Source organism: Heptranchias perlo, chromosome 22 (assembly GCF_035084215.1).
Source record: "Heptranchias perlo isolate sHepPer1 chromosome 22, sHepPer1.hap1, whole genome shotgun sequence".
In the NCBI taxonomy this organism is placed as follows: Eukaryota; Metazoa; Chordata; class Chondrichthyes; order Hexanchiformes; family Hexanchidae; genus Heptranchias; species Heptranchias perlo.
This window is the reverse complement of record NC_090346.1, coordinates 47641176-47652285: the sequence shown is the minus strand read 5'-3', so window position 1 is coordinate 47652285 and position 11110 is coordinate 47641176.

Genomic DNA, 11110 nt, shown 5'->3' with positions numbered 1-11110 from the left:
TTTGCATAGCGTTTGCAGAATTCACCGTTATGCCTCATTTACAAGAGGGAGGAGACGTGTCAAATGAGAGCTGGTTTGTTCTCAGCATCACATTTGGGAACAACCAATGGTTTTGTTCCCCGTTGTGTGTGTGTGTGAGAGAGAGAGAGAGAAGGTGATTCGAGTTCCTGCAGGTGAGAGATGATGGTGCTGGTTGGTGAATGACGGCCGTTCCTTCTCAGTTCCCAGGGCCCATCCCCCTTTGGTCCTACATTCGCTCCCCTTCATCATGACCTGATATGCAGGTACAGGCACCTTTCGAAAAGACTGCCAAGAAAAATCAGGGGCTGCACTGTGTTTGTGGCAAGTGTGTCCGTCTCACCCAACTGGAGCCATTCCAATTTTTGGTTATGAAGGGCTGCTTCAGAGCTCCATTTAGATAATCCAGCGATGACTCTGACCAGTGTCACCTCAGTGCGCACTGTGGCCTGTTAATAACTCGATCAACAGGCTGGGGCTCTTTTCTCCAGAAAAGAGAAGACTGAGGGGTGACCCGATAGAGGTCTTTAATATTATGAAGGGGTTCGATAGGGTGGACGTAGAGAAGATGTCTCCACTCGTGGGGGAGACCAAAACTACGGGTCATAAATATAAGAGAGTCACCAATAAATCCAATAGGGAATTCAGGAGAAACTCCTTTACCCAGAGAGTGGTTAGAATGTGGAACTCACTCCCACAAGGAGTAGTTGAGGTGAATAGTGTAGATGCATTTGAGGGGAGGCTAGATAAACACATGAGGGAGAAAGGAATAGAAGGATATGCTGATAGGGTGAGATGAAGTAGGGAGGTGGTTCCTGTGGACCATAAAGACCAACATAGACCAGTGGGGCCGAATGGCCTGTTTCTGCACTGTACATTCTATGTAACACTCCTTGAAATGAAGTACATTCAGAACATAAGCAGTTCTCTGCACTAGGAGCTATTGACAATATTGATTGTGTGACCTGGCAGTGAAGTTTGGTGAAGGGTATTTGGGATGCAGAAAGTGGTTGCTGGTGTTAATGAAACATCGGACACAGGAGGGAATGTTAACTCTAACCAGCCTGAGCTGGGCCAAGCCACCAGAGGCAGCTGGTGGGTACGGTCAGAGAGACCCTCCAGGTAAGTGAAATGAATTTCCGTTGTGGGGCCAGGTGGAGCAGGAGGGGGCTCCTTTGCCTCGGACTCCCCCCACCGCCCCCCCCAACCCCCTGTGAGACCATCCTGAAAATCCCTCTCCACCGGCAGCTGATCTGCACCCCTCTTCTGCAGGATGTGGGCCAGCAGCATTTAATTGAGGCCTGGGAGTTAAAATAACCAGGGCCCGAAACGTAGGCCGGTGAGTAAGTTTGGCACTCGCCCTGCCTGCAACCCGCTCTGGGTTAAAATCGATCCCACGGTTTTCAGGAGGGTTGAATGTTGTAAGGACTTCTACAGTTCACCCATCTCGCTGACCTACATTGGCTCCCGGTCTGGCAACGCCTCAAATTTAAAATTCTCATCCTTGTATGTGTCCAAATCCCTCCATGGCCTCGCCCCTCCCTCTCTCTGTAACCTCCTCCAGCCCTACAACCCTCCGAGATCTCTGCGCTCCTCCAATTGCGTGTCCTCTATACTTCCTTCGCTCCGCCGTTGGCGGCCGTGCCTTCTGCTCCCTAGGCCCTAAGCTCTGGAATCCCCCTCCCTAAAACCTCTCCGCCTCTCTCTCTCTCTCCTTGAAGACCCTTCTTAAAACCTATCTCTTTGGCCGAGCTTTTTGTCATAATCAATAGAAGGGGATGAGGGGAGGAGAGAAATAAAGATTTAAATAGCATTAAAGGAAGCCATGAAGTAATGGCGGGCTCTGACTACAATCACGTTGCCACTTTCACTTTGATGTGTATCGATTCAAAGTGGCTGCATGACTCAGGACTCAGATCCCGAGTGGCGCCACCCTGGGCCGGATTCTCTTCCTGAGCATGTTAGGCGCTGGAGGGGAGCGTTGAGTCGGGCATGATGTCTGCCCAACGGCACGACCAGCCCATTTTCCTGGGTCAAAGAAAGAACTTGCATTTATATAGCGTCTTTCACGACCTCAGGACATCCCAAAGCGCTTCGCAACCAATGAAGCACTTTTGAAGTGTAGTCACTGTTGTAATGTAGGAAACGCGGTGGCCAATTTGCGCACAGCAAGATCCCACAAACAGCAATGTGACAATGACCAGATAATCTGTTTTTTTAGTGATCATGGTTGAGGGATGAATATTGGCCACGACACCAGGGAGAACTCCCCCCTGCTCTTCTTCAGAATAGTGCCCTGGGAATTTTTTACATCCACCGGAGAGGGCAGACAGGGTCTCAGTCTAACGTCTCATCCAAAAGGCAGTACCTCCCACAGTGCAGCACTCACTCAGCACTGGCACCGGGAGTGTCGGCCTGGATTATGCGTTTAAGTCTCTGAGAGTGGGACTTGAACCCAACGACCTTCATGATCGCAGAGGCGAGAGTGCTACCCGCTGACCCCCACGGCTGACACCAGACGAGGTGCTGAAACTTCTGCCCCCCGCCCCCGCCTCCACTCCACAAGGGCCCAAGTGCTGACGTTCACTCTGTATCCCTGACCCCTGAGACTGGGAGCCGAGCGCCCCTGCAGCAGATACTGCGGAACGACAGGCGGGCTGTGCCTCACTGGCTGCTGGAGGCACCTGTAGAAACCAGCAGAGGTACGGGGACTGGGGCTGCGGAAGGCTGGGGGCTTTGAAAGTTTGCACAGAAACGGCCTGGATCATTAAACACGGTGCAAGAGAGCTGCACACACGCTGGACACCAACTTAGAATTTGTACAACTCTTGTTATCCCACGATAAAGGGGTAGCTGCCGGCCTTTGCCCCCCTGGGGGGAATCTGATGGAAATCTCGCCCGGTTTTCATTCCATTAATCTCAATGAGCGGCTGATGCACTCTGACAGATACTGTGAGGTTGAAAATTTACTGCCAAGTTTTCTCACAGTTAAATAATATACAATCAATAAACCAGATAAAGTACTCAGAAGCACCCACAGTGCCTATATTGTTTGATTTATATGGTACTGAACGATTAACTTTCACATTGGAACAGAAGGAGGCCGTTCAGCCCCTCGAGCCCGTTCTGCCATTCGATTAAAGAAAGGCTTGCATTTATATAGCGCCTTTCATGACCTCAGGACGCCCCAAAGGGCTTTACAGCCAACGAAGCACTTTTGAAGTGTAGTCACTGTTGTAATGTAGGAAACGAGGCGGCCAATTTACGCACAGCAAGATCCCACAACCAGCAATGAGATAAACGACCAAGTCATCTGTTTTTAGAGGTGTTGGTTGAAGGGTAAATATTGGCCGGGACACCGAGGGAATTCCCCTGCTCTTCTTCGAATAGTGCCATGGGATCCTTTATTAGATCATGGCTGATCTGTACCTGAACCCCAGTTACCCTCCTTAACTCCGTATTCTTTAACACCCTTACCCAACAAAAATCTGTCCATCTCACTCTTGAAAATTTCAATTGAAATCCAGCGTTCACAGCCTTTTGGAGGAGTGAATTCCAGATTCCCACCACCCTTTGTGTGAAGAAATGCTTCCTCATTTCCACCTGAACGGCCTAGCTCTAATTTTAAGGTTACGCCCCCTTGTTCTGGAGAAATAGTTTCTCTCTATCTACCCTATCCTTTTATCATGATCAACTGTTGCTTTGCACATTTTTTATTTCATTGGGGGAACTGTTACCACATGGAGTGGGTGGAAGCGAATAGCACGTGTGGAGCATAAACACTGGCATAGGCTAGTTGGGCCGAATGGCCTGTTTCTGTGCTGTAAAATTCTATGTAAGATAATAATTCTTCAGTTACAGCTTTCTGCCGTAAGATGTTAGCGTGGTACGCAGTTACACAGCTTGGTGTACGTAATATTGACTTGTTAGTGACACTGGGAGCTTTGCTGAGGATGGCCCAAGGCCTGGCGGCCTTTTCGTGGCCCATTTATGGCCGACATTCTGGGATTTGTCCATTTGGACAGTTGTATGAAGATTGGTGCCCCTGCATCAGCTTACCCCGAGACAATCTGTGTGATTGGACGTTGCCAGCAGAGGTGATTTAACGCACAGACCTATGGGATTCATGCCCAGGGAGCCGGCCAAAGTGTGGGGTTCAAGCCTAGAATGAGGGGGGGGCCAGTTCAAAGTGTGAGGTTCGAGCTTACAATGAGTGGGGGGCCAGTCCAAAGTGTGGGGTTCGAGCTTAGAATGAGGGGGGGGCCAGTCCAAAGTGTGGGGTTCGAGCCTAGGGTGAGGGGGGGCCAGTCCAAAGTGTGGGGTTTGAGCCTAGAATGAGGGGGGGGCCAGTCCAAAGTGTGGGGTTCGAGCCTAGGGTGAGGGGGGGCCAGTCCAAAGTGTGGGGGTCAAGCCTAGGGTGAGGGGGGGCCAGTCCAAAGTGTGAGGTTCGAGCTAGGGTGAGGGGGGGCCAGTCCAAAGTGTGGGGGTCAAGCCTAGGGTGAGGGGGGGGCCAGTCCAAAGTGTGAGGTTCGAGCCTAGGGTGAGGGGGGGCAGACTAAAGTGTGGGGGTCAAGCCTAGGGTGAGGGGGGGGCCAGTCCAAAGTGTGAGGTTCGAGCCTAGGGTGAGGGGGGGCCAGTCCAAAGTGTGAGGTTCGAGCTAGGGTGAGGGGGGGCCAGTCCAAAGTGTGGGGGTCGTGTCCAGCGCCCCGGCCAAAGTATGGAGTCCGCGCCCTGGTGTGGGGGGTTGGGGGGGCGCGGGGGCTTGTCCATTAGGCAGCCTGAGGATCTCAGCCTCCCCTCCCATTGGATCAGGAAGTCTCCCGTCACGGCCTGTGAGTGCCAGCGTCCCAGCCTTCTCCATTGGGGTAGGTTTTAATGGATCGGGGGAGGCGGGGGCTGTGCAGGAGGGAGGAGGGTGCGGAGGGGCCCAGAGTCCCCGGGAATTCTTAACCTGTTTCTGGTCTGCATGGTCTGCCCCTAGCCCAGGCCCACAGGCAGTGCGGTGTTGCCATTGTACCATGGTGGGATCTGTCCCACTTCCTCTATCAGTATTGACAGTGATGGATTAGTCTTCGCCTTGTGCAGGTAGCCCCACTGGAGACTCTGATGCTTTTCTTCCATTGTTTGGAATCCACAGATGCTGTGAAGATGAGTCAAGGTGATAAAGCGTGGGACTCAATGAACTGCCCTCATTGCTAGGTTCTGGAGAGTTTGTAGCCTCTTAGTCTGTGGCTCACTCGCTGTGAGTCCAAGCTGGCTACTTTTCTTAGAATCATACAGCACGGAAGGAGGCCATTCGGCCCATCGTGCCTGTGCTGGCTCTTTGAAAGAGCTATCCAACTAGTCCCACTCCCCCTGCTCTTTCCCTGTAGCCCTTCAATTTTTTTCCTTTCCAAGAACATATCCAATTCCATTTTGAAAGTTACTATTGAATCTGCTCCCACCACCCTTTCAGGCAGCGCATTCCAGATCGTAACAACTCGCTGCGTAAAAATATTTCTCCTCATCTCCCCCCTGATTCTTTTGCTGATCTCATGACACTATTTCGAAGAGGACCGGAGAGTTCTTCCTGGGGTCCTGGCCAATATTTATCCCTCAACCAACATCACTAAAAAACAGATGAACTGGTCGTTATCACATTGCTGTTTGTGGGATCTTGCTGTGCGCAAATTGGCTGCTCCGTTTCCTACATTACAACAGTGACTACACTTCAAAAAGTCCTTCATTGGCTGTAAAGCGCTTTGGGACGTCCTGAGGTCGTGAAAGGCGCTATATAAATGCAAGTTCTTTCTTTACTTGTGCTTATATCTAAATCCGCAGAACTTTGGCTCATAAAAAATTTTAATTTTATTTTTTTTAAATGATCCACCTTTTTTTATAAAGTTATGGAGTCTTTAAAAAGTTGCTACTGTCTTTTAATGAGGATTCTTAATTTAATACAACCAGATTCCACCAGAGGGCAGTGCTGAAACAGATATTTAACAAGGGCAACTCTTTAAGATGTTATGAATTCGCCAGTGCAGCAATCTCTTTCCCCAGTTTGCTCCCCTCTGCTCCTGAAGACGCTGATTTGTACTGGGGTACAATTCCATGTATTTTCTTCCATTACCTTGCACACCTCGTCCCAATACTTGAGCACAAAATCCAGGCTGTCACTCCAGTGCAGTACTGAGGGAGTGCTGCACTGTCGGAGGTGCCGTCTTTTGGATGAGACGTTAAACCGAGGCCCCATCTGCCCTCTCAGGTGGGTGTAAAAGATCCTGTGGTCACTATTTTGAAGAAGAGCAGGGGAGTTCTCCCTGGTGTCCTGGACAATATTTATCCCTCAACCAACATCACTAAAACAGATTATCTGATCATTATCACATTGCTGTTTGTGGGATCTTGCTGTGTGCAAATTGGCTGCCACGTTTCCTACATTACAATAGTAACTACACTTCAAAAGTACTTCATTGGCTGTAAAGTGCTTTGGGACAACCCAAGGTGATAAAAGGCACTGTATAAATGCAAGTCTTTCTTTCTTCCTCTTCTTCATATATGAGCCTAGATAGTGATTGTCGGTGGGCAATTCAACTCTAGCAGGCATCGCAGATGAGTTCAGAAGGTGGTGGTGGGCCTTCCCCTTGAAGCGCTGCAGTCCATGTGGTGAAGGTTCTCCCACAGTGCTGTCAGGTCGGGAGTTCCAGGATTTTGACCCAGCGACGATGAAGGAACGGCCGATATGTGTCTAAGCCGGGATGATGTGTGACTTGGAAGGGAACGTGGAGGTGATGGTGTTGGAAGGCGGGGCACCATGATGATCAACGGTCTCGGGCGACCAATAGCGGGAGTAGGGGGTGTGGTGCAGGCGGGAGGTCATATAATGAAATCTCCAGGAGTTGGCTACCCCAGATTCTGGCAATGTTCACCTGGAGCAGCGTTGAAGAGGTTAAGGAGCAGAATCTAGGTGCTGCAGCTTGTGGTCGTCCAGGAGACTGTGATAATACTGAAACACGACAAAGGAAATGTCTAGTCATGATGCTCCGGCCATCATGGGAGGGGCAGGCTTGATGGGTCAGCTGGTCTTTTCCTCCCCGTCAATTTCGTATGTTCAGATCTTCTCTTGTAGAGGAGAGTGTGAAGTAGTGGAAGGATTCTCAGGCTGATTAACCATCTTTATACCAGGGATAAGGTGGTTAACCCTATAGGATTTTATGGGCTCTCACGACCTAGACGATGACGGGAGGTCAGGCATGCCCACTGGACACAATAATCCCGCTGGGATGTCAACCCAGAATTCAGAGCAGGAGTTCCAGTCTCCACTGGCCAGGGCTGTCTGGAGATCCGGTCTCCGCTCACCGGGACTGTCTGGAGTTCCAGTCTCCGCTCGCCGGGACCGTCTGGAGCTCCAGTCTCCACTCCCCAGGACTGTCTGGAGCTCCGGTCTCCACTCCCCAGGACTGTCTGGAACTCCGGTCTCCGCTCGCCGGGACCGTCTGGAGCGCCAATCTCTGCTCGCCGGGGCTGTCTGGAGCTCCGGTCTCCACTCCCCAGGACCGTCTGGAGCGCCAATCTCCGCTCGCCGGGACTGTCTGGAGCTCCAGTCTTTGCTCGCCGGGACTGTCTGGAGCTCCGGTCTCCACTCGCCGGGACTGTCTGGAGCTCCGGTCTCCGCTCGCCGGGACTGTCTGGAGCTCCAGTCTTTGCTCGCCGGGACTGTCTGGAGCTCCGGTCTCCACTGGCCGGGACTGTCTGGAGCTCCGGTCTCCACTGGCCGGGACTGTCTGGAGCTCTGGTCTCCGCTCGCCGGGACTGTCTGGCACTCCGGTCTCCGCTCGCCGGGACTGTCTGGAGCTCCGGTCTCCACTCGCCGGGACTGTCTGGCACTCCGGTCTCCGCTCGCCGGGGCTGTCTGGAGCTCCGGTCTCCACTGGCCGGGACTGTCTGGCACTCCGGTCTCCGCTCGCCGGGACTGCCTAGCGCTCCGGTCTCCACTGGCCGGGACTGTCTGGCGCTCCGGTCTCTGCTTGCTGGGGTTGTCTGGAGTGGGGTTTGAACCCTGAGACCTTCTAACTCAGAGGCAGGAACGCTACCACTGAACCAAAGGCTACATTGTTGGATCAGTAAACTAAGGGAGTTTAATTATGGCAAGTTGTGAAATTGAATCCAATAAATCGATCAACCTGTGGGACAGCATCGGGGGGGTGGAAATAAATGACCATAAAAGCTGCTGCTTTCGTTATTAAAAACCAAACATGTCACCTGCACATGACTCCACTCTGCACTAAGTGGCTGACCCTTAAGGGCCTCTGAAGTGGCCTAACCTGCCTCTCAACCAGGGCAACCAAGGGCGGACAATGGACACAGACTTGCCAGTGTCACCCACAACTGAAGAACAAATAAAAACCCTTCTTTCATGCTAATTTTAGAATGGGTGTGCGGTTTAAAATTGAGAATCCCGGCTTTAACTCTTCCTCCTCGAGGCAGCCGCTGTCAGCCCGCTCCAGAATATTAAAGGACTACGATTACATCAGCCGCAGGTTGCCTGCACAGGCCGCTAGCTTAAAAAAAACAACTTCTCGTGACTGAACGACTCCAAAAAATAAAGGGTGCAGCAGAAACTGTTGATGAATTCCGGGGGGCTACAATAGAGGAAATAACTGCAACCTCCTGACGTAACTTACATAGAATTATACAGAAACAGGCCATTCGGCCCAACTGGGTCTATGTCGGTGTTTATGCTCCATATAAGCCTCCACCCTCCCTACTTCCTCTAACCCTAGAAAGAAAGAAAGATTTGCATTTTTATAGTGCTTTTCACGACTTCAGGATGTCCCAAAGCACTTTACAGCCAATTAAGTACTTTTGAAGTGTAGTCACTGTTGTAATGTAGGAAACGCGGCAGCCAATTTGCGCACAGCAAGATCCCACAAACAGCAATTTGATAATGATCAGATCATCTGTTTTTTTTAGTGATTTTGATTGAGGGATAAATATTGGCCTGGAGATCAGCATTTCCTTCTGTTCCTTTCTACCTCTTGTGTTTATCTATCTTCCCCTTAAATCATCGAACCTCCTTTGCTAAGACCTCCCAGCAGCATTAAAAAAATAATATAATGGTATGGTACCCAGTCACACAGAGAAAGAATGGTCATACAGATGCTGCCCGACCTGCTGAGTGTTTCCAGCATTTTCTGTGTTTTAGTTTGTGATTTCCAGCATCCACTGTATTTTGCATTTGTTCAAGAATTCAGTACCTGGTCAGTGCTGAGTTAACATTTCAGGAGAGGACAATTAACCTGCTCCTGCTCCTGGTCCTGGTCTTGGTCCTGGTCCTTGTCCTGCTCCTGATCCTGCTTCTGGTCCTGCTCCTGGTTCTGTTCCTGGTCCTTGTCCTGGTCCTGGTCCTGCTCCTGATCCTGCTTCTGGTCCTGCTCCTGGTTCTGTTCCTGGTCCTTGTCCTGGTCCTGGTCCTGGTCCTGATCCTGCTCCTAGTCCTGATCCTGATCCTGACTCTGCGCCGCACCTTAAAAAGGATATATTGGCCTTGGAGGGAGTGCGGTGTAGATTTACTAGAATGATACCCGGACTCCAAGGGTTAAATTACGAGGAGAGATTGCATAAACTAGGGTTGTATTCCCTGGAATTTAGAAGATTAAGGGGTGATTTGATTGAAGTTTTCAAGATAGTAAGGGGAACTGATAGGGTAGATAGAGAGAAACTATTTCCGCTGGTTGGGGAGTCTAGGACTAGGGGACATAGCCTGAAAATTAGAGCCAGGACTTTCGGGAGTGAAGTCAGGAAACACTTCTACACGCAAAGGGTGGGAGAAATTTGGAACTCTCTTCCGCAAACGGCAGTCGATGCTCAATTGTTAATTTTAAATCCGAGATTGAGAGATTTTTGTTAACCAAAGGTATTCAGGGATATGGGACTCCGTGTCAAATTTTGTTTGATGATGTTACTGTGAAGCACTTTGGGACGTTTTACTACGTTAAAGGCGCTATATAAATGCAAGTTGTTGTTGTTACGTAGGGTGGTGTGGAAGTGTAAATGAACATTTTTTGGTGGGGTGGGGGATGCTCCGTATGCGTCCCGGAGTCACAGACCTGTCACCTCATGGTAACAGATGCAAGGACCTGGAGCTGGGTCAGTCATTCCTTTCATGTGAGTTCAGTTTGATAAAACCTAATTAGCCATTCTGAAATGGATTTTAGCTAGTCCACTTTCGAAAGAAAGAAAGGAAGAACTTGCATTTATACAGCCTTTCCTGACCTCAGGACGTCCCAACACGCTTCACAGCCAAAATGAAATACTTTTGAAGTGTGGTCACTATTGTAATGTAGGAAACACAGCAGCCAATTTATGCACGGCAAGATCCCACAAACAGCAATGAGATAAATGACCAGGCAATCTATTTTGGTGATGTTGGTTGAGGGTTAAATATTGGCCAGGGCACTTTTTAGTTTCCAGCTCATGTTTCCACTATACCTTCAAACTTCATGACTCCATATTAGGGATGGGCAATAAATGCCGGCCTCGCCAGCGACGCCCACATCCCATGAACGAATAATTTTAAAAAAAGTAATACCCCAGCACTGATCCAATTGCCATTCTGAACAGTTTAGTTTTAGCAGCTTTAGCAGACACAGATTCATAAGCCCTGTTGACAACGTTCTCGAGAAACATTTCCAGCTCGTGACAGCTGAAAGAGGCTCGAGGATTTAGTGACTTGTGTCAGGTCTTCAGACTGATTCGTTGCACCACCTGCGCCCATTAAGTGCACAATACGGAAGCTCAAATGATTCCCACCCTTGCTTCTACCTCCCAGGGTCTCGGTATCTTTTTGTTTTGTTCTTAATTCTTCACGTTCATCTTTCCTGATAGAACCACTCATATTCACCCATAGTCTGGGCTAAGGATTTCTCCGTGATTTCCATCATTACTGATCCATGACTTATTTAATGCAGGGAAGTGTGAAGTGATACATTTTGGAAGGAAAAATGAGGAGAGGCAATATAACCAAAATGGTGCAGGAACAGAGAGACCTGGGGGGTTTCACATACACAAATCTGTGAAAGTAGCAGGACAAGTCGATAAAGCTGTTAAAAAA